This window comes from Hylobates moloch, unplaced genomic scaffold, assembly GCF_009828535.3.
Source record: "Hylobates moloch isolate HMO894 unplaced genomic scaffold, HMol_V3 SCAFFOLD_9, whole genome shotgun sequence".
NCBI classification, from domain to species: domain Eukaryota; kingdom Metazoa; phylum Chordata; class Mammalia; order Primates; family Hylobatidae; genus Hylobates; species Hylobates moloch.
Window position 1 is genome coordinate 80637098 of NW_026652284.1, and position 21503 is coordinate 80658600.

Sequence of the window (21503 nt, forward strand, 5' to 3'; positions counted from 1 at the left end):
AATTTTTTAATTTATTTTTTATTTTTGACATTATTTATTTATAAATTATTCCATTGCTCTACAAGCTTACAAAGTCTTCTTTTGGAGGATTAAACCTAACTGTTACATATTTACTTTCTGGTACTTTTCATTCTTTCTTGTTCAGCGGTGCCCAAACTTTTTGGCACTAGGACCAATTTCATAGAAGACAATTTTTCCACAGATGGAGGTGGGGGGTGGGAGCAGGGATGGTTTCATCAGGCATTATATTCTCATATGGAGTGTGCCACCTAGATCCCTCGAGTGCAGTTCACAATACTCCTATGAGAAATGAATGCTGCCACTGATCTGACAGGAGGTGGAGCTCAGGCAATAAGGCTCACGGCTGCTCGCCTCCTGCTGCGTGGCTCAGTTCCTAACAGGCCACACACCATGGCCCAAGGGTTGGGGATCCCTGTTCTTGTGGATCCACTTTTCATCTGGTGTCACGTATCTTCAGCCTCAAGAACTTCCATTAGCATTTTTTGCTATGCAGGTCTCCTAGCAATGAATTCTTTCAACTTTTATCTGGGGAAAAAAAATGTTATTTTACCTTCACTTTTTATGGATATTTTTTGCTGAATACAGAACTCCAGGTTATCTTTATCCTTTCAGGACTTAAAATAGGTTATTACACTGTCTTCTGGCCTCCATCGTTTCTGACAAGTCATCTTTCCTGATATTTTAATTCCCCTGTACATAATGTGTCTTTTTTTTCCTTTGCTTGCTTCAACATTGTTTTCTATCTTGGATGTTCAGCAGTTTGATAAAGATGTGTCTAGATGTGGTTTTCCTTGTATCTATCCTGCTTGGGGTTCACTGAACTTCTTGAATTTGAAGTTGATTTAAACCAAATAAAGGAATTTGGGGGAAATTATTTCTTTAAGTATTTTTTACCATACTGTCTCTCTCTCTCTCTCTCCTCACTCCTGGAATTCTAATTATTTATATGTTAGTTTGATTTTTGTCCCAGGGGCAATGAGGCACTGTTCTTTTTTGTAATCTTTTTTTCTTCGTTCGGTAGACTGGCAAATTTCTATTGATTTATCTTCAATTTAATCAACTTTTTCTTCTGCCATCTCCAATCTGCTGTTAAATCCATCCAGTGAAATTTTCATTTTAGATATTGTACTTTGCGGTTCTATAACATCTATTGTTCCTTTTCATAGTTTCCATTTATCTGATGAGATTACCCACATGTTCAGTCATTATGATATTTCCCCCTTTAAGTCCTTAAAATATTGCAGTTGCTATTAAGTCTGTCTGCTAATTCTCCTAATTGCAGGGTCTGCTACCTATTTTTGAGGGAGTCTTGACATGGAATGAACCGTATTTTCCTGCTTTTTTACATGTCTAGTAATTGCTTATTATAAACTGGATATTGTGGATATCTTATAGAGGCTCTGTAGTCTCTTATCTTCTCCTGAAGAGTGAGGACTTTTATTATACTGGGCAATTAAGTCACTGGCTAGTCAACTCGAACTTCTGAAAGCTTGGTTTTATGCTCTTTTAGAGTAGATCTGTGGAAAGCACCCATGTTTACCAATCCCTTCTATCTTGCTGGGAATCAAACACCAAATTCTGTCACCCCTGCAGAAGCCATTAGCCAAAATCTCTATTTAGTTTTTTCTGCCTGCCAGCTGTTGTTTTCCACTGAACTCCTTGGAATCTCCCAAGCACAGTTCTAGGGGACATCTAGATATCTGAAGGGAGTTTACCCACAGATTTTTGGAAGTCACTTACCATAACTCCCTCCTTTCTGCGATTTGTCCTATTTCTGGCCACTTAACTCCATCCCCTGATACTTCAAGCCAGTAAGACTCGATTTTCTGCTTGCTTTCAGCTGCCCTACACTACATAGACTTTTCTTTAGGGGGAAAATGTATAAATTTTTTAAGGAAAACATCTGGCAGTTTTCCAAAGGATATCTTCATGTAGGCTCTGAGATACAGTATTCTTGAATCTGTACAGGATGCTGTCACAGGAAATTTTAGCCTACTTATGCATCCATGATCTCCACAATATAACTGCTTACTAGACTGCTTTTTTAAAACGATCCTTTAAAAGATATTTTTGCATTATTCAATACCTGGAACTTGTAAGGTCGTCAACAAATAACTAAATGTGTTAAACTTTTTGCCTTACTTGCTCTAAGTAACCTGTATAAGTATTAACTCATTTATTCTTTCAACAAATATGTTCAGTGCCTATCATGTGCCAGATACTCTTGTAAGTGCTGGATAGTGAACAAAATAGACAAGGTCCCTATTCTGTGGAGCTTTCATTCTAGTACATTTAAGCATTGAACAGATACTTCAGATGATACCTTCTCCAAAGAGTAACATGAATGACTTTGCAAAGATCTAAATTTTAATGAAGTAACTCCCTCTTTTCTAAGCATAATTTTAAAGAAAAAAATTGATTTTTATTTGGACATATATGGGAGTCCCATAACTGAAACTAGTATTTATCAAAATCCATTTTAAAGCTTTCTTCCTAATAGACTTTAGATACTTTTGACAGCACTCTATTTTTTGTAGTTACAATGGTTTTCTAATACCCGAACATTTTGGTAGACAATTTAAGTTGCACAAAAGAAATCACTATTTATCTAACCAAATGATCTAGTATAGAGAATATTCATTTTGCTCACTGGGTATAACTTTAGGAACCAACATTAGCAGATAAAAGGTGGGGAAATCCTCAACCCGAGACTCACTATTTTGGATCTGCTCAGCCTCTGGTGCTACATAAAGGTTCCTAAGGCAATGAAAAAAGGGAAGCATCTGTCTTTGTGTAGCATTTACTATATGTAGTGTTGCAAACACCATCTCATCAAATTTAAATATGGCTATGTACAATTTAATGTAGTAGCTGACTACCAAAAAATAGATAATTATCATAAGCCATCCTTTGGTCAGACTATAACTTAAAGTGATCTACTAGAAATGATGTATTTCTACCCAAGCTAATTTTGGCCCAAAGTAAATAGAGTTTTTATAAATCTGAATCATATCATTAAGAGAAGTTTGAGGCATTAAACTAGATTCTCATGTATCACTTTCTCTTAACAGAGAGAAATCACTGAAGTTCATTATAATAAAGTTTGCTATTACTCAAAAATCACATTTAAATGTTATTTTTAAGTTATGTCATTCATGATCTATGCTTACTTATAAGACTTGCTTATGAACCTCAAATTTAGAAATGTCATTATTTTCCTCTAATAAATTGATTCTCCAACATAACTACCAAATTCAGATACCAAGCAGCAATGCATTCTCTGGGCATTATTCTTCTTTTTCTTTTTTTCCTTTTTTTCTTTTTTGAGATGGAGTCTCACTCTGTTGCCTAGGCTAGAGTGCAGTGGCATGATCTCAGCTCACTGCCAACTTCTGCCTCCTGAGTTCAAGTGATTCTCGCGCCTCAGCCTCCCTAGTAGCTGTGACTACAGGCACGTGCCACCATGCCTGGCTAATTTTTGTATTTTTAGTAGAGACGGGGTTTCACCATGTTGGCCAGGCTGGTCTTGAACTCCTGGCCTCAAGTGATTTTCCTGCCTCAGCCTCCCCAAGTGCTGGGATTATAGGCATAAGCCACCATGCCCAGCCTCTGGGCATTATTCTTACTGCCCAGGTAATAGTATTTATTAAACATCTCTCTTTACAACCTATTAAAGTAAAAATATAACAAGCACAATACATTTTTAGAAAAAAATAAAAATGCTTAAAAATAACAGCTAATGGATGGACTGGCTTCAGAGAAATCCATGAAATCTCAAAGTGTATGTTAAATTGTGAAAATATATATATTCTAGGCACAGGATAGATCCACAGCTTTCAACACATTCTCCAAGGAGTCTAAAGTACAATGAAAGGTTAACTGTTAATGCTGAGATGTCAGATTTAACTTGCCAGTAAAAGTTAACAGTTTCTGTAAATCCTTCCTACTCTCGCTAATTTACATTATTAGTACAGCATTCACAGCTGTACCAATTATAAGCTCAGTTAGAAAATACTTCTATTCCATTAGAAGTATTCCAGTTGAAGTTGCAATTCTTTCCACAAGAGTTAAGTTTTTGGAAAGGTTAAAAAACAACTTTCATGGCTAAACAAAGTCTCCGATTCATCACACAAGAATAAACATTATGTGGATAGATGGCCGGCCCAGAGTAACCCATCACATGTATTGAAAACAAAAATCATACAAACAAAGGTTAATCAATATTGTATATTCAAAGGACAGGTGATCATAAATACGTCCATAAAGATATAATGCTATTGTGTCATCTTTACTTAAAATGGCAATTACCACTGAGAAAATTTTAAAGTTGATAATTCCTTATGAGGTAAGTCAATTAATAATCTATTTAAAATGTATTAATAACAGACATGAAGAGATTAAGACATTTAATGCCCAATGCAAAAGAAAGCAATGGTACTAGACATACAATCTAAATACCTTTCAAGTATTTCAATGTGTCCTTAGAAGCGTGAGCACATAATACGCAGATCTAAGGTAACTTAGTGGTTTTATGCCTTTTGTTCAGAAAGGACCTCTCTGTATCATCTGTAAAATGGGGAAAATACTATTGTGGCAGAGATGCTGTTATATGCTCATCTGCTTCACTCTCCTCCTGAGCACAAAGCAGGACTACATTTTCCCATTCCACTTACGGCTAGGTGTGGCCATGTTATTAGTCCTGGCCAATGCAATCTGAGTATAATAATGTATGCCCTTTCAAGGACTGACCTCTAAATCATCCCTGAAAAAAACCTTCAAGCTCTCTTTCTCTTCACACAATGGCTGGCTGAATGGAGTAATTCTAGTGAGGCAGAACTTAGAGGACAGAGGAGTGACAAGATGGAAAGAATCTGGATACCTGAGTACTCCACATGGTTCTTAGTGTGAGTGAGAAATAAATTGTTATTGTGTTCCACCATGAGACTTTGGGTTTTCTGTTACAGATACAATTATCTATCTTACTCACCTTAAAGCTGGAAAATATAATAAGATGAGGTAACAAAATTTAGATTAGCTTGAGGGGAAAGGTTTTTTAAATGCTATACAAATATGGGGTAGTGATAGAGTATATTTTCTTGAGTGCGTAAAGCGTGCACTTTGGAGTCAGGATATCTTGAGTTCAAGTTCAGCCTCTGAAACTTACATTAACTATGTGACATTGGGTTAAATTACTAAGACTCAGTTTCTTCAATTGTAAAATGTGAATTACAGTACCTATAGTCCACAGATTATAAAGATTAAATAAAATAACACATCAAGAATTCAGTAAAGGGTATGGTACATGTAATCACTTAAATATTACCTGTAAGTATACTCATCTGAGAAGATGGCACAAATGTATCTAAATTTACCACGTATTGGGTAAAAAAAACAAAACAAAACTTATTACACATTAGGTTAGAAATAAAAACAAATGCTTGGCTCTGAAATGGCTTCCCTAATGAATAGGCACTTGGAAGTTTGGAATACATTATTAAAGTACACAAATTTCTCAAAGGTAAGTATAAATAATGTACAGCTAGTACAAACCTACCTCAAGTGGTCTAATATTAAAAATGGAATAAATATTTTTAATTCAACTACTTATAAATGAGGGAGATGGGGATAATTCAACATATCATCAGTGTAGGCAAGTTATCAGTTTCCAACAAGTACTTTAAAAGTAAATGCTTACCAAGACCCAGATATACTCTCTTGGGTTCTAGCCTTAAGATAGTTTCTATAATCTCTCAGAAACAGAAACTCAAAGTTCAGAATAAGCTATTCTCATAAGCCACAAAGCCTCCCAAAAGAGGTATTTCTTAAACAGCTTCACAAACACGCACCTGCCACATCTACCTGTTTAAGTCCATATTTGATTGGGAGAAGAACAAAACGGTGCTTTGTGGTTTTAATAATATTACAAGTAATATTCACTACTCAAGTTATTACAAAAAGTAAGCTGCTGCAGAAAGGAATAAAGCATTACTCATTCAATTTCTCCAATAAAAAACATTTTGGTTAGCTTATTCCAGGCCCTCTTTGACAAGAAGAGCAAACAATATACCATTAGGGAAACCACAGGGAAAGCAGAGTACAAAATGCCAGGTATGATCAAGTGCCCAGAGACATGTAAGTTTTTAAAAAGGTTTAAAAAGATACCTAGCTGTCAAAAACTTCCTTCAACTGGTTAAAATACAGATTGCTGAAGAGAGACTAATTTGAATGCTGTATATCCAAAGGAAAACAGACACATTTTGCTTACTGTGTCTCTTGGTTCTCAACAGAAGGGAAACACTAACCTAGTATTAGATCTTAACCAAGTTTGTCTATGTTTTTGAATTTTAATTTCCATATTCGAAAACTAAGGTGAATAAGACCAGATAATGTCTAAGGTCCCTTAGTTCCAAAAGACTATGATAATAATATACAAATATACAGGCAGTTTTAATACACAGAATACTCTAGGTTAAGCAGATGTTTACAATTTTCTAGGATAAACAAATAATTGTTGTTTCTGTTCTTTACAAAATGTCTCCAAATCTCCCAAGTATTAGTATACTCTTCTTAGTAAATTCAGTGTCAAAGTGAATTTTACCAAGTCTCATGATTAATCTGATTCTATTATTTGGACAATTAGAAGTATTAAGTGTTCGGACCGGGTGCGGTGGCTCACGCCTGTAATTCCAGCACTTTGGGAGACCAAGGTGGGCAGATCACCTGAGGTCAGTAGTTCAAGACCAGCCTGGCTAACATGGTGAAACACTGTCTCTACTACAAACACAAAATTAGCTGGGCGTGGTGGCACATGCCTGTAATCCCAGCTACTTGGGAGGCTGAGGCAAAAGAATTGCTTGAACCCGGGAGGTGGAGGTAGAGTAAGCCAAGATTGTGCCACTGCACTCCAGCCTGTGTGACAAGAGCAAAACTATGTCACAAAAAAAAAAAAAAAAGAAAGAAAAAAAAAGTATTAAGTGTTTGGACTAATCTTATCCTAACCACATTCTCTGGAAATCCCTCAACTCCATACAAATTATTGATAACAGTAGCATCCCACCTCTCCAATTTTGGAAGCTCATTTGTCTCTTTCTCCTAAAGGACACCATGAGTAAGGGGGAGGGAAGACCTCTGGTTAGCTAAATCATTGTGTGTGCACACAATTGAATGATATATGCACATAGGAGATAGAGTGCAATCTGTAAGAGGTGTTTGGTAGAGATCCTAGAACTTAGTTTTAAAATTTTCTTCAAACTATAAGGTAATTCTCAGATGGAATAATATCTCTTGGGAACCAAGAGGCACAATAAGCAAAATGTGTCTGTTTCCCTTTGGGTATGTAGTATTCAAATTAGCTTCTCTTTACACAAGTCTCCCGAAAATTGGATTAAAAACTCATGCACAAAGGAAATATTATTAACTGCATAAGGAAAGAAAAGGGAGTATTTCCTAAAGACAGAAAAATCTAGGTAATAATTACACAGCAGGTAAACAATCATAAAGGTTTATCTCTGTTACGGTTTTCTTATTGAGAATTCAAAAGCAACAAAATCAGCTGGGCATGGTATGGTGGCTCATGCTTGAAATCCCAGCACTTTGGGAGGACAAGGCAGGCAGATTACTTGAGCTTAGAGAGTTCAAGAGCAGCCTGGGCATCACGGTGAAACCCATCTCTACAAAAACTATACAAATTAGCTGGGTGTGGTGGTGCACACCTGTAGTCCCAGCTACTTGGGAGGTTGAGGTGGCAGGGTTGCTTGAGCCCAGGAATTCCAGGCTGCAGTGAGCTATGATCACACCACTGCATTCCACCCTGGGTGACACAGTGAGACCCTGCCTCTGAAAAAAATGAAATAGAAAAAAATTTAAAAATAAAAAAACAAAAGCAACATAATCAGTTGAACTACAATTCTAAAACAGACTATTAAATTAGATGTATCAGATATTTAACCAGTCAACTCCTGGGAGACAGTAATCCAAAGACTAACTTGAAAAAGCAGCCATCAAAAAACAGAGTGGGTCTTTTAAGTAAGTCAAGAAGATACAAAGAGTGAAAAGGCTACAAATTCTGGACCTATGTCACACAGACAAAAAAACTAGTCATGTAAAGGTCCCTATGCTCATGTACTTACTTGCTCTTCTCAAGAGGCTGCACCAACTTTATGTGGCTGTGAAACCTATCCTTCTAGTGACTCTAGCATTCCAATCTAACCTATTTTGTATGTGAGAAAACTGAATTTAGAGCTAGTAGGTTCGATGTATCACCACTAGTCACATGAGGCTATTTAAGTTAAAATTAAATTTTAATTCCTCAGTTGTGCTAGTCACATTTCAAATGCTCTACAACCATACGTTGCTATCGGCTACCATATTGGACTGAACAGGTCTAGAATATTTCCTTCACCACAGAAAGTTCTATTGAACAGCACTGGTCTAGAGATGTGACTTACCCACACAGCTAACGTGGCAGAGCTAAAGGCTCAGCATTCTTTCTACTATCTTACTGCCTAGACTAGGCCTTCATTAATCACCTGGTATCCAAATTACCACATTAGCCTCTTTGTTAAAGTCTGCTTATAAATTTCCACTGGTTTCCCCGAGATGAAGAATAAATTTCAAGCTTCCTGTGGCATTAAAAGCCCTCCACAGTGCAACCTCAGTTTCTCACTGTTCTACATAAAAACTCCACACTTTAGCCAACTGACCTATTTGTTAAATATCTTAACAAAACATACATAGTTTCACCTCTATGAATTTTCCTACACCTTTGTCTCTGCCTAGAGTATTCTTTTCCATCTTCACTGCTAGTCCTACTCCTCTTTCAAGGCCCAACTCCTATCTTATCTCCACAATCATTCTAGGTCAGTAACTATAAATAAGCATTACTAAAAGTTACTCCATGCTCTTACATACAAGTTTACAATTTTCTAAATATCATCTAAATATTTTAATATTATTCTTTACTAGAAGGTAGGGGAAAAAGTTAGGCAGAGTAAAGGAGATCAGTGTATGTGTGGTGTCGACTACTATTTTAAACAGGGTGATCACAGTCTCATTGAAAGGGTGGCATTTAGCAGAGACCTGAAGGAGGTAAAGGGGGTGTTCGCAATGTAGAAATCTGGGGAAAGAGCATCCAAGGCACAGAACAGCCACTGCAAAGGGCCTAAGGGAGGAATGTGTCTGGTATGCTCAAGGAATAGCCAGGAGGCCCTAATATGGCTGAAAATAAATGAGCAAGGCAAAGACTATCAGATACATGAGAATGCCAGGTTGTGTGGGGTTAAGGCCACTGTAAGGACTTTGGCTTTTATTCTAAGTGAGACAGGGAAACTTGGGTTTCTAAAGTGACAGAAATAGTTTAAAATCTAAGTTTAAAAGGATCATTCAAGTGTTGTGAACAGATAGGGGAGGTATCAAGGATGGTAGCATGGAGAACAGTTTAAAGACTACTGAAGTAATCTATGAGAAAGATGACGATGGCACATCAGTGAAGGTGTTGAGGACATGTTTTGAAGGTAAAACTGTAAGGATTTCCTGATGGATTACAAGAGGATTTGGCCTGATTAATCAGAAGGCTGAAACTGCTATCAACTGAAATGGGGAAGGCTATGAAACACAAGTTTTAAGAGGGAGTCAAGACCAGAAGTTCATTTTTAGACATTTATACTTGAGATCTCTCTTATACCTAGCTGGAGATGTATATCCAAACACCTGTTTGACAAGCCCAGAGTTTAGGAAAAAAGTAAAGCCTAGAGATGTAAATTTTGGAGTTGCTGTTATGTGGATGGTATGTAAAATCGTGAACACAGATGAAATCACTAAAAAGTAAATACTAAAGAGTAGGGAATGAGCCCTGTAGCATTCCAACATTAAGATGTAGGGGAGAAGAGGCGAATCCAGTAAAGGAGACAGAAAAGGTGGAAGGAGGATCATGGAGGAATTACACCTTAAAGAAGACAAAACCTGTTGGTCTATCCTACTAGTGTTTTACTCATTCCCCTCCCCCATGTCAACTACATCTTAAAAAGTATACAAAGAGCAAAGAAGGAGCAAGTTAGGAGAAGAAACGATACAAGCAAAAGTAACAAAATGTATCTTACAAGATATAATCGATTCCTGTTGAGACTGCAGGATATTAAAATACTTCCTCTGGTATTTCTCAGAATTAGAATTCTAACGAAAGGGCTGTTTAGTCTCTGACCGTCACAGCACATGATATAAAACAATGATAATTAGAGATTTTTGGTTTACTGAAGACTTTTGACTGTATAGTAGTTTCCTGTGGCTGCTGTAACAAACTACCACAAACTGGTTGGCTTAAGACAATGGACATTTCTCTTACAGTTCTGGAGGCCAGAAGTCCAAAATCCAGCAGGGCCATGCTCCCACTGGGGCTCGAGGGGAGAATCTGTCCTTTGACTCTTCCAGCTTCTGGTAACTATAAGCATTCCTTGCCTTGCGGTTACATCACTCCAATCTCTGCCTCCATAAGCACACTGCTTCCTGCTTTTCTGCGTGTTGTCTTCTCTGTAATGTGTCTACTTGTCCCTTACAAAGACACTTGTCACTTGATTTTGAGGCTACCTGGATAATCCAGGATGATCTTATCTCAAGATTCTTAACTTAGTTACATCTGCAAAACCCCTTTTTCCAAATAACATTTGCAGATTCTGGGGATTAGGATGTGAACATATCTTTTGGGGGGCTACCATGCAACGCACTACAATATGGTTCTGGAAATTTTTGCTACGGACATCAGTAAGGTATGCTAAATTATGCAAAAATCTAAAGGATATTTAACATCTGTGCATAATTTAAAAAATGGGCCATGTGCAGTGGCTCACACCTGTAATCCCAGCACTTTGGAAGGCTGATGTGGGCGGATCACTTGAGTCCAGGAGTTCTAAATCAGCCTGGCCAACATAGCAAAACCTCACCTCTTGTAAAAAAAAAAAAAAATACAAAATGATTAGCTGGGTGTGGTGGCAGGTGCCTGTAATCCCAGCTACTGGCAGGCTGAAGAATGAGAATCGCTTCAACCTGGGAGGCGGAGGGTGCAGTAAGCCAAGATTGTGTCACTGCACTCCAGCCTGGGTGACGGAGCGAAACTCTGTCTCCAAAAAAAAAGTTTTTATTTATTTATTTTTATTTTTGAGACAGAGATTTGCTTGTCACCCTGCCTGGAGTGCAATGTCGCAATCTCGGCTCACTATAACCCCCACCTCCTAGGTTCGAGCGATTCTCCTGCCTCAGCCTCCCAAGTAGCTGGAACTGCAGGTGCCAACCACCACACTTAGGTACATTTTTTTTGTATTTTTAGTAGAGACAGGGTTTCACCATGTTGGCCAGGCTGGTCTCGAACTCCTAACCTCAGGTGATCTGCCCACCTTGGCCTCCCAAAGTGCTGAGATTACAAGAATGAGTCACCATGCCTGACGAAAGTTGGTTTTATATTAAAGGGTATGGCTATAAGGAGAAATCTATTTGATATGGCTATGTATACAACCAGAAGTCTCAACTGCCTACCAGGTAACCACTGCCACCCTTGCTTTGGATAAAAGAATTACAGTCATTGTACTATATACATCATATATCCTAAGATAATAGGTTTTTCTAAATGGTTATTTTATTTTCCCCACTTACGCATTCACACTGCTTACCAGTTCCCATCCTCACTTTCCAAATGACCTTATTTCATGATTTTGATTTAAGGATGCCTATATAAAAAGTCCCATTTATTCCATACAAAAACTGAAAAACAGATTTGTTCAGGCAATATTAAATAGATGAGAGGTTTAAAATCTGGTGCTCAAACCAACCTAGTCGCCTCTCTTGATTCTATTTAAGAGCATCTTGTATTGATTTATTGTTACTGATTCCAATGTGGGAGGTAACAGTATATTCTATATGCACTAGTCTCATGGGAACTTCTATCCTGTTTTTTACACCAAGCCTTGCTCTGACTAGTTACTAATAATTAGAGGATCTCTTTTTTAACAGTCTTGTCTGAGTAGCCCAGAGTGTTTGAAAGGCATAATTAACTTATACTAATCCAATGAAATAGATGATGAATATCCTTCCTTATTTTATTTTATTTTAGAGATGGTGTCTCGCTCTGTTGCTCAGGCTGGAGTACAGTGGCACAATCTCAGCTCACTGCAACCTCTGCCTCCCAAGTTCAAGCGATTCTCCTGCCTCAGCCTCCCTAGTAGCTGGCATAACAGGTGCCTGCCACCAAGCCCAGCGAATTTTTGTATTTTTTAGTAGAGGAAGGGTTTCACCATGTTGGTCAGGCTAGTCTTGCCCGACCTCAAATGATCTGCCTGCCTTAGCTCCCCAAACTGCTGGGATTACAGGATTATACATGGGGAAAGACAGTAACGCGCAAAGTCATTTTGTGGGGAGATGTAAAACTGAGAGAAGACAGGTAGCCTGACTTTCAATCCAACTCAATAACTCCAATTCGAAGGTGTATGCAATTCTGTATTTGGCCTCAAAAGACACATCAATCAGTTAGAAAAAGACTACAAAAAGACAAAGAAGTTCTGCAGAAAGAAACATGTCACACAAAACGCCCCTAGAGCTACGGTGTCCAATATGAATAAAAGTATGTAGTCACTCATGATAATCTTTTGGATCTACTGGCTTAAATGCATTATGAAAACTAATTTTGCCTGTTTCCTTTTACTTCTTCAATGTGGCACTAGAAAATTTTAAATTATATTTGTGGCTCACATTGTATTTCTATTGGACAACACTGCTGAAGAGATAGTTATAAAATAAATACCTTAGATTGTAGATACTTTAATTCTATTAGCAAATACTTATTCGACATCTTTTATTGTCAGGCTTATGCTAAGTGTTGAGACTTGAAGAATGAACAAAGAAAATGGTGCCTGCCATCACAGAGCTTGCATTATCTCCTATACTTCTGCACATTTCACATAGTCTCATTTGTGATTATGCATTAGAATAACTTAATTTAGAATACCTTACCATTTTCAGGGGCAAATACCAATACTTGACTTAGAAATCACAAAACATAAATCAATAGATTCATGCTAATGAGTTTATTTTTGTGATACAATATTTATATTAATATGTTATATAATATTTATCTGGAAGCCTAACATCATCACATTCCCAAAAGCTTCTCCTGGTTTCTTGCTCCTTCCCTCTAACAACTCTGGCTCCCTCCTTATGGCTCACTTCTACCAGAGTCTCTTCAATTGGCAACCTGCCTGCTATTCAAATCATAAGGACTATTGTTATCCTCAGGGGTCTCCCCAACAGGACAGAAGTTAAAAATGCTAAGTATACATAATTTCATGGGGCCAACTCCAGTTTGTTTTTTTTTTATTTATTTTTATTTTTTGAGACGGAGTCTTGCTCTGTCGCCCAGGCTGGAGTGCAGTGGCTCAGTCTCGGCTCACTGCAAGCTCCGCCTCCCGGGTTCACGCCATTCTCCTGCCTCAGCCTCTCCGAGTAGCTGGGACTACAGGCGCCCGCCATCACGCCCGGCTAATTTTTTGTATTTTTAGTAGAGACGGGGTTTCACCGTGGTCTCGATCTCCTGACCTCGTGATCCGCCCGCCTCGGCCTCCCAAAGTGCTGGGATTACAAGCGTGAGCCACCACGCCCGGCCCCAACTCCAGTTTTTTGAACAAAAGACTCAATTTCGAAGTTTCTTTGGGGCGTAAACAAGCTAAGGTGATTTTTGAGCAGGATTTTTGCTTCAGAATTCAATGCACAAACTTATTTGAGAGTTAAAACAACTGATCACTTCTGTCATATTGAGTTTCATGTAACAAAACCTTCCCTAATAGGACTTCTAAAACAAATTAACAGTAATTCTTTAGTAAATAATTTATAAAATAAAATACTAGATAAGATCAATAGGATAAGACTATATAATGGTTTTAAGGATAACAGCATAGCTTTTAAAAAAATGTTATCAATAAAAATAATTCTTCAGGTGTTAATGACAGTGATAAAGAGAGCAATGCAGGCACAACCTACTTTATCAAAAAGTGTTACTTTTTTCCACTTTGATATAGAAAGTATCACTGACATATGACAGCTTTTGAGAAACAAATGAAATACACAAGTTTTAAACACCCAAAGTGATTTCACTGCCTGTTTGGTTGAAGCCTATCACCATCTGAAATACAGGTATGTTTAGCAAGGAAATACTATCCCTTAGTCTTTAGCTGTGCAGGTATGGTTAAGTACATGAGTTGTTTCAACGTTAGACATCTTCTATCTGCTAACAAAGAACTGGCATGACTTAAAAAAAGAAAATTCATAATTACTCCTAGTTGGAGAAAGAAAATTCCTAAGTAAAGAAAAATTTAGCTATTCTCTGTAAGTAGTAAGATGAATATTTTGATAAATAGCTTTTAAGCTGAAGTACTACTCCATATATAATCATGGGTCCTTTCAGACAATCTAAATTAAACTACCATTTTGCTATGATGTGCTAGTTTGCCAAATACAATGCAATATGCAATCAAATGTAAATTTAGAAATTCAGCTTTACTTTGGGCTTTTGCCCAAGGTGGCCTAATTTTTATCTTGGCGAAGAATGTTAAAAGAGCATAAGCTTATTAGTTCAGTACAAAACCAGCCTGCATTTGACAGTCAGTTTTCACTTATTAGTGACATTAGAAAAACGAATAACAATTCCCTAAGATTTCCTATATAACCCGAGTAGAGATGATATAAGTGAGCAATTCAGATGTAAATATTAATATAACAAAATTTACCTCCAGCTTACTCTGTGCCCAGCACTTGACTAGGGACTTTTACATGTTATCACAAATATTTTGCCTTCTTTTCCCTACTTGGAAATTACAGAAAACTACATATCTCAACCACCTGTGCCCTGTAGATTAAAAACGACAACAACAACAAACTATGTGTGTTGGAGAAGGGGGAGAAATAATTTGAAACCAAAAAATTTCTATGTAAATCTAAATAAGTGTTCAAGATACAAACTGCTGCAACAAAAAAAACCGTGGGGGGTAGGGGGTGTCAGAATCTTCCATAATATACAAGTGATTATTTCAAATAGTTAAAACAAAAAGTTTGCTTTTAATTACCCATATTTAATTCTAAACAACCCCATAACAAATAGTATCCTTCAATCCAACCCCATTAAAATAGAGGTGACCCAAGTGTCTTACATCCTCAACTGCAAACATACTGCTTTACGACTTCACTTACATTCAAATTTGGGAAGTGCATTTACTTTCCACCAAGATGCTAAGTATTTTATTTATTCATCCATGTTCTTGAATGAAGTATCTTTAAAAATACGAATATTAGCACCTCTCGTATGTTAGGTAGAAAATAGTTTCAGTCAAGCAAAATACAACAAAAACTCAAGAAATCACCAATATTTTTTTTTAAATCCCAACACTGTCTGGTTGACAGTATGGACAGTTCTTTATATTAAGTCTACTGATCAACTGAGGCATCCCCTAAATAAGAAAACAAAATTTCCAGTGGCCACTATTTGGTACTAAGAATTGGGTTGTGCTTCAACTCCTAAAATATGTTGCAGTTTTAAAAATTAATCTTACTGGAATCTCCTGGAAGCTGAGACAGTGAAAAAAATACACTAACATTAGTTGCCAACTGTGATTTTTTCCTCAAAGACACCTTGCGATGACATTAAAATATTTTCCATGGACACGTAAAATTTAAACTTCAGTTAAATTTTATACAGTAATTTTAAAAAAGAGAACATTAAGCAGGGCATTAAACTAACAAATTTTAAAAGTGTTTTTCAGCATAATTTGGTTTATTAAGTCCCAAGACTTAATTCTAAATTTTTACCATGAAACTGTAACAAGGAAAGAACATTTGAAAATACGATCATCGCCATTTTCTAGAGAAGTATTTACATTTTAACTCAATTCAGATAGTTCAGTCAGTGTTAAAGAAGCATAAACAGGCAAATACGGTAATGGCTTGCATTATAAACAGAAGTGGTAAAATGTGTATTAAGACGGGTAACGGCAAAACTGAAAATAAAAGGCAAACCGTCAGCCTTCAAACAACCAAAACTCAATGAATCTAGGTTAAAATAAGATAAAAAAAAAAAAAAAAAAACAATGAAAAGACAGCCATGTTCTTTAAAAAATAAAAAAGTGTAATGTAAAGATCACAATTTAAGACAACCGATCAAAGGAAAGGACTGCTTTAAGCCTCCACTGTTGACTAACACTTAAAATCCGCATTTCTAGCCAACATGTAGGTTTGAAAATTGCAGCGGCACTTAAACGCTGTCTTTTCTAGCGTCACCCCAACAGAACATTCTGCAACATTGTGGACAGTAAACATTAAGCAAAGTAAAGCATCGTTCGTGTATTTATATCTCCAAGGGCCAATGAGAAAAAATTAAACGTTTCTCTCTCCCATATATAGCCTTAACCACTCTCTTCCCTCTTTTTATTTACTGCCCTTGTCGCGGGGTTAATGAACCCTAAACTTCTTTTTCTTCTTCCCATTAATGGAAATGGGAAAAAAAGGGCAACTGCAGAGCGGAACCCAGATAGGAAAAACTGAAAATTCAAAGTAGTAGTATTACTTGCTGGGCGAGGGCTGGGAACACCCTAAAGGCTCAGCTTGGGGAGACAATCCCGGAAGACCCCCGCTAACACATACTTCACCCCAAGGCTACACCATTTTGGTGTGGTGTGTAATTTTTGCTTTTGAAGGAGGTGGTAGCAGTCCCGGACTAACCTTCCTCGGAACACAGCTCCCCTCCCTAGGGCCCCAGGCAGCACGGCTTGCGGGGCGATGTCCCGGCTCCGAATTTGCAGCGAGGCCCGGAAATCGGTCCCGTTAGAGCCGATTTCACTCGTCAGGAATGCGTTCCGCCCCCGCCGCCTCCCCGCGGCAACCGCCCTTGGGTCTCCCCTGCTTTAGGGGCAGGAGACAGCTCGAGGGGAGCGCCGCCTCGGCCCGTCACAATATCGCCAGGCCGGCCGCGGGCCGCACAGGCACCCGGGCCAGGAGGACAGGGCTTGGGGCGGATCCCACGCTCTGCCTCGGCCCCCGCGGCCCGGGAGGCGCCCGCGCCTGGGCCAGGTAGGGGACCCGGAGCTGCCAGAGGCCTGACCCCCTAAGCCGGCCACGGCCCCGAGCCCACGCTGGACACTGGAGGGGGCGCCTTTCCCACCGGACTTCCGAATCCATTTCTGTCCCGGGGAGGGGCGCGAGGGCTGCGGCCCGGCCAGAGCTCCCTGGGTCGTAAGCGAGAGCTGCCCCTTCTCTCCCGCTCCGGGGCGCAAGCTCCTCCGTGTGCTCGCCCGTACCTTTAACTCCTCAGAGCGGCGGCGCACGGTGGCGGGCGAGTAGGCCCATCTCCCAGCAGCGGCGACAGCAGCCTGAGGAAGCGCGGAGGAGGGTCCCGCCGATGCGCCTCTCAACCGGGGCGGAGACGACAGAGGGGAGGAGTCCCGACGGCCGCTTTCCCGAACTCCTCCTCCGCAGTTGTGGCTCGACGGCTGCTCCCGGGAACCAGCGCCGCAACTACCACCTCCCCCTCCCGCAGCCCCCGCTTTCCCCTCCTCCTCCTGCCACTTCTTCCTCCCGCCCCCGGCCGCCCCGCCCCGGCGCGCCGCCCGCGTGTTGTGCGTCATGGCGTCACGCCCACCGGGCCCGCTGCGGGCGGCTCTGGACGCGGTTGTTCCTTTGAGCACGTTCGTTCCGCGCCCGCGCAGGAGCCGCCCGGCCGCACCCGGGTGGCCCCGACTGCGGCACCCACGCCTGTCCCTGGGGGGAGGGGACTTCGCCTCGAGCGCGCCGGGCAGTGGGGCCGGTGTCTCCCTGCCCGGTTCTCCGTGGCCCCGAGAGCGCCTCCTCCAAGGACAGGTCGGGGTGGCTGGAGCTGTGCCCAGTTGAAGGGAGTTGCCAGACTCGGCGACCCTGGCTCTTGGCAGTTTGCCGGGTATTATTCATTCCTTTGTGTTCTCTCAGGGTTCACCTGCTAGATTGGCGGGTCCAGGGAGAGAAGTGCTGGGATGTTGCAGCTCTCGGCGAGGAAATGTCCTTTCCCAGAGGACGGCAGCACCCCGTGCGTCTGCAGCCGCCCTCTTAGTCGACCTGTCTTTGCAGAGGCTGTTAGAAGCGGTACTTAGCCACAATAGCAAGCTTACGTGAGGGTTTGCAGAGTATCTTCCACTCATCTCTTTTATTTAATTTTTTTTTGCTATTTTGCAGTCACGTAATCAGAATTCCTATGTCATCTCTAATACATTCCTAATTACTTTAATCCAGCTTTATTTGTTCCTTCCTCTCATATCTTTTCAGCCAGTCATGTCCCCTTTGAATGTTTCAATCTACACTAGTCTTGGTATTCTTAGTTGAATAAGCAAATTCCGTCTGGACCTGGTGCATTTCCTCCTGGTTTATTTCTCTTCAAGATTTAGATCACTCTAACATGGAATACTGAGAAACGAATGTGATAGAGGCTGGACAGAATGTCCATTTGCCATCTGTTACTTAACTAAATATATCACTCTCTCAGTCCTTGTTTAGTGTGTCTGTGTAATTTAAATTAGAAACAAACCAAGGAGCCATGGTCTTTCCGAATGTACTTGGTATCTTTGGTAACCCAGTAAATGTTTACCAATTAGAAAATTGAACAAGCTAGGCAGTTTAGGTTTAAGTGTCTTTGGCCTTGAATCTTAAAGGAAGTAATTATGGGTATGTTTATTTTCCTTTATGGGAAGTTTTAAAGCTGTTATACTTTTAAATGCTACTTGAAGTCTGCCAGTGACTTTACATATGGGATGCTTTAAGCCTACAGATAGCACAAGAATAGTAAGTTAAGTACCCATACATAATATCCTTCCTGAAAATATATCAACATGTTGGCCGGGCGCGGTGGCTCACTCCTGTAATCCCAGCACTTTGGGAGGCCGAGGCGGGCGGATCACGAGGTCAGGAGATCGAGACCATCTTGGCTAACATGGTGAAACCCCATCTCTACTAAAAATACAAAAAATTAGCTGGGCGTGGTGGCGGGCCCCTGTAGTCCCAGCTACTCGGGAGGCTGAGGCAGGAGAATGGCGTGAACCCAGGCGGCGGAGCTTGCAGTGAGCCGAGATCTCACCACTGCACTCCAGCCTGGGCGACCAAGCGAGACTCCGTCTCAAAAAAAAAAGAAAATATATCAACGTTAAACAACATTTCAGCACAGATGGGGCACCGGCTTGAAAGGGGATTTTGAATAAAGAAGCTGTGCGGAATGAAAATGGTCTTACACTCTGTACAACTGTCATATTTTCCAGAGATGTTGCTTCTGGCTTTCTTGTCTTCCTAAATATTAGAAGGACTTTCTATTCTTCACTAGGCCAAATAAATCTATTAAAAAACAAATACCTATTGAACATCCCCAACTTGAATTCCTAGAGGCACCTCAGACTCAGGCTGTCCAAGATGTAGTTTGTCCTTTCCTCAAAGTGTGCTTTTTTCATTGACCCAGACACGAGCCAGAAACCTAGGATTCTTCCCAGGCCCCATTCTTTTTGTCCCTTCCAATTCATAACTAACCACCAAGTCCTGTTTATTATACCCTGGAAATATCCCTGTGCTCTCTCTTCTATATCTCCCTCTGCTTTTAGAGCAGTGTTTTCAACTTTGGCTGCATATTCTTATGTCCACGTTGCACCCACCAATTAAGTCAGAATCTCTGAGGGTGGTGCTCAGGCATCAGTAGTTTTTAAAACTCCTCAAGTGTGCTGGGCACGGTGGCTCACACCAGTAGTCCTAGCACTTTGAGAAGCAGAGGTTGTTGGATCACTTGAGTCCAGGAGTTCAAGACCAGCCTGAGCAAGATGGCGAAAATACAAAAATTAGCCTGGCGTGGTGGCCCACGTCTGTAGTCCCAGCCACTCCAGGGGGCTGAGGCAGGAGGATCATTTCCATAGCCTTAGGAGGTCAAGGCAGCAGTGAGCCCTGGTCACACCACTGCCCTCCAGCCTGGGTGACAGAGTGAGACCCTGTCTCAAGAAAGGGAAGGAGAGAGGGAGAGAAAGAAAGAAAACCAGGCCCAGTGGCTCATGCCTGTAATCCCAGCACTTTGGGAGGCTTAGGTGAGTGGATCACTTGAGGCCAGGAGTTTGATACCAGCCTGGACAACATGATGAAACCTCATCTCTATAAAAAATACAAAAATTGGCTGGGCATGGTGGCACACTCCTGTAATCCCAGCTCCTCAGGAGGCTGAGGCATGAGTCACTTGAACCTGAAAGGCAGAGGTTGCAGTGAGCCGAGATTGTGCCACTGCACTCCAGCCTGGGCAATAGAGCGAGACTCCATCTCCGACAAAACAAAATGACAACAACAACAAAAATAAATAACCTCTTCCCAGGTAATTCCAATGCACAACCAAGGTTGGAAACCACTGCTAGGGCCTCATCATTTCTCACTGGAATACTGCAAAAGCCTAATTGGCGCCAGGTGCCTTAATTTTTGGCAGTATTCTCTGTTGTTTCCCTCCTCTCTTCTAATTCATTTAACATCAATTCGATAAACATTTGAATGCTTACTATGTTGGGGATGGGGTGTTTGCCGTCACAGGCACTGAGACTATAGCAATGAAAAAGCCTACATATCCGTTTGCATGGTGCTTACATTGGGGGATGAGGAATAAAGAAGGAAAAATAATGAAAAGGAAATACACTTACCAGAGTAACAGAAACCAGAGAAGCTGTAACTTAGTTTGGTCTCTCAAACTAACGTCAATTCTTCTGACATTTGAGCTGGATTCTATAAGACAAGAAGAAGGCAAACTAGTTAGGAGGTGGGGAAGACAGAGGAACAGCAGATGCAAAGGTCTTAGCCAGAAACACTTGTCAAATTCAAGGCAGCTAGAGGCTGAACATAGTAAAAGGGAGGGGAGTATGACATGGGCAGGGGGGCAAGGAGGTGGTCAGAAAAGTAGGAAGCAGCCGGATGATTTAATACCTTTTTAGGTATGGTAAGGAGAATTCTAAATGATTGGTATGAAGTGTGATGAGACAATAGATATTTAGGCAGCATGACATCTGATTTGTCTTTGAAAAGGATCACTCAGGCTGTTCTGTGGATCAGATTAAGGCAGAACAAGAGTGGAAGTAGGGAGACCAGTTAAGAGGCTATTCCAGGAATCCAATAAAGATGTCATAGTTCTTTGAACCAAGGTGGAGACTGTGGAGACAGAAGTGGATGGTTTTGGTTTTGGTTTTGGTTTTAGAGGTATAATCAGTCAAACTTGCATGGAATGGAATAAAAGTGGCAAGTAAAGAGAAAGAGAACTACTTTTTTTTTTTTTTTTTTCAGGGTCTTACTCTGTCACCCAGTGGCTCAATATTGGCTCATTGCAACCTCCACGTCCTGGGCTCAAGCAATCTTCCCCCTCAGCCTCATGAGTAGCTGGGACTTCAGGCACCTGCCACTGTGCCTGGCTAATTTTTGTATTTTTTGTAGAG

At 40.3% G+C, this 21503-nt stretch overlaps 1 protein-coding gene across 12 annotated transcripts in view; it reads right to left on the reverse strand.

The window, feature by feature from the left end:
- Window positions 1-17482, reverse strand: part of RNF19A (ring finger protein 19A, RBR E3 ubiquitin protein ligase) — a 95488-nt gene extending 78006 nt beyond the window's left edge. For 11 of the 12 annotated variants that reach the window (XR_009215003.1, XR_009215004.1, XM_058444564.1 and 8 more), the window contains exon 1: window positions 17343-17482. The gene's annotated coding sequence lies outside the window, so the exon portion shown is untranslated. Of the gene's footprint in view, window positions 1-16767; window positions 16996-17342 lie in introns of those variants that run through there. The other variant, XM_058444563.1, reaches the window with a different exon arrangement.
- Window positions 17483-21503: the final 4021 nt, after the last annotated feature.